Genomic DNA, 2,756 nt, shown 5'->3' on the forward strand with positions numbered 1-2,756 from the left:
GTTATAAAGTATGAACAGCGCAAAAGTAAGAAAGGCAAGCTACACTGGAAATAGCTTCGCGAAACCGACACAGAGCTCATTAGATGACTATTTTAGAGGAAATTTAAAACGAATTGATATTTACCTTCTTAGATAAAAAAAATTAAAAAAAGACTTTCCCAAGCGGGGAATCGAACCCCGGCCGCCGCGGTGAGAGCGCGGAATCCTAACCACTAGACCACTTGGGATGTCGACGTCAACTTGCTTATTTTGTTTATATATATTGTAGCGTCATTCGTAATTAGTTTCTTTTCCGTTTATTAATGATTTTAATTACTTTCAACTTTTAAATTCCAGTTTCTGACACGATTGTATATATAACTTAAATGTAAGAAATTAATTAATTTAAGAAACAGTAAAGGAATTATTTTGGTATTTATTATTAACAGAAGATTTATAGAACATCACTGTGTTGGCAAGTGTCTGTAACGTTGAAGTGATTCCTTCTTTTGTGACATATCTATTTTTATCATTGATATTATCACTGGTCTTGTGCCAAAATTTGAAACGATTATTATTATTATCATTATTATGCATAATTATAGCTATGATGATCTTCAATATACAGTAAAAATAAAGCTAAGTGATAAATTAACCGGGAAAAGAATTCTTGGCGGGTTTTGAAGGATTACGTCCTTCACACCCGATGGGATAGAAACATTACCACAAGGTATTAGGTGAAAAAAATGAAATTACGGAATAAGAAGACGCAATATAAAAACATTAGGGATCAATTCAGAAAGATCCAATATTAGAATTTTGAAAAATTGCCTATTTCGAAACTAATTCTTGTAGTCTGTTGTTTCATGTCAGATAAACTGTGATCGATGAAACTGACTATCAAAGGCTTTCCAGCCGTGACTGTCCTGTCTTGTAGGAAACCCGAGATCATATTAATATCCAACGTATCCTTAGACGATGGGGTGGAAATTAAGGGAAGTCTGGTATTAACCAAGCATTTAACCACGGAAATAATTTGGAATAAATCTTTATTAAGAAATTAATAATTTCATTTATTTTTAGGATGAATTTTTGTTAAAGTCAAAATCAAACAAAATTAACAACATTGACGATTGAGTCTTAATTTCTGACATATTTCACAATTAACATAAGTTCGCAAAGGTCAGTTTTCTGCTGCTATTTGCAGAATGTCATGAATAAAAATGTTGGCGCCAACGGAGAAAACATCTGACTCATTGACCTAAGTACCAAAGATAAAGTACCAAGAGTACTTTATCTTCGAGGAGAAATGGTATTTCGGCAACGGTCAAAATCTCCTTTCTTATTCTTATATTATTAATTAAAATCGACCAAACAAGCAATAAAAAAAATCTTAGGGGAAAAAAACAAAAATCGCGGGAACTTATGTACGTTAGAATCCGTCATGTATATTAGAGTCCCAGGAAAATTTAGATGTAAGTTATCGATCAGACGTTCAATAAATAAAATAGATTTAATTATTACTTGGAAAGAATTATGAATTCAATGCAAATGACAACTTTATTAAGTTAATTGACTTCTTTCTTTTTTCTTTTTAATTTTTTTTCAATTGTGTTCTCTGTTTTGTTCAGTTTTCTAATTTAATTTTGTAAAACAGTATAAATAAAGTGGAAATGGTTTAAAAAGTTATTTGGATGGATATATATATATAGCGTGAAAAACGCAATAAAATAATGTGGACATTAATTTATGCACCAATCTTATGTCATAATTCATAATCTTTGAACTGAACAATTATGTATTTATAAACATTGTGTTTTTCTTTTCATCTCTCCTGGGTAACAATTAAATTTATTTTATTCGCATAAAGCTATACTGAAGGCGTGGCTGTAAGGCGCAGGTGTGGCTGTGTGCTCCTCAACCACATGGTTTCGGGTTCAGTGTCACTGTGTGGCACATTGGGCGTCTTCTATTATAGCCTCGACCTGACCAAAGTCTTATGAGTGGATTTGGTAGGCGGAAACTGGAAGAAGCCCGTCGTGTGTGTATATATGTTGTAGTGCTCGTCCCCTTCACACTTTCTTTGTTCTTTCCACTTCTTCTCGTTCATCCTCTCTGATATTTCTTGGCCTTCCTTTCATTCTTACTTTCACTCCTTTTTTTTTACCTCATTCTGTCCCTTTCCTTTCTTTTTCTCCCTTTCTCGTCCCTCCCTAATTCTTCAAACTCTCTGCCCCCTACCTCTTTCCTCTCTTTGGTTCCACTGCCATCCGTGTAGCATCTCTTATATTCCTTCCCATGACTTTCATCTCTCATGGCTCTGCCATAAGGTTTTACTTCCACACACGCCAGCTTTATTTGATTCGTCCTTAGTCAAAAGACACCCGTTGTTAATGTTTTGTTATTTGCATTTGTATTTGTCTACCATTTCTCTGTTTTTTTTTCTGTCCTTGTTTTCATATACATTCGCCACTTTCTTCCAAGGAGTCTAGGGCTCTTAGCTTAGGTTTTCTTTGGGGCCAGCCAGATTGGAGCAGTCTCAAGTGTAGCCAGCTGAAACTGCAAAGACGATCTGGAACTAGACTGAGGATAGGAAGCTCCAAATGATCTGGCCTTCTTTGTATTGTCTGTCTAGATGCTTTATTGTCACCTGTTACGGTCTTGTTCCACTTTTTGTTTTCTTTAAAAAAAAAAATATATATATATATATATAATAATATAAGGGATAAAATCCAAAATTACAGGTAAAAACTCAATTAAAATCAATTTATAAAAAA

The 2,756-nt window shown here is 33.8% G+C and overlaps 1 non-coding gene across 1 annotated transcript; it reads right to left on the reverse strand.

The window, feature by feature from the left end:
- Positions 1-155: 155 nt before the first annotated feature.
- On the reverse strand, positions 156-227 carry Trnae-cuc (transfer RNA glutamic acid (anticodon CUC)). Its single transcript has one exon. It is a non-coding gene; the product is annotated as a tRNA-Glu (tRNA).
- Between the last annotated feature and the right edge of the window lie 2,529 nt (positions 228-2,756).

The sequence above is a fragment of the Octopus bimaculoides genome, chromosome 7, assembly GCF_001194135.2.
Source record: "Octopus bimaculoides isolate UCB-OBI-ISO-001 chromosome 7, ASM119413v2, whole genome shotgun sequence".
Lineage (NCBI taxonomy): Eukaryota > Metazoa > Mollusca > Cephalopoda > Octopoda > Octopodidae > Octopus > Octopus bimaculoides.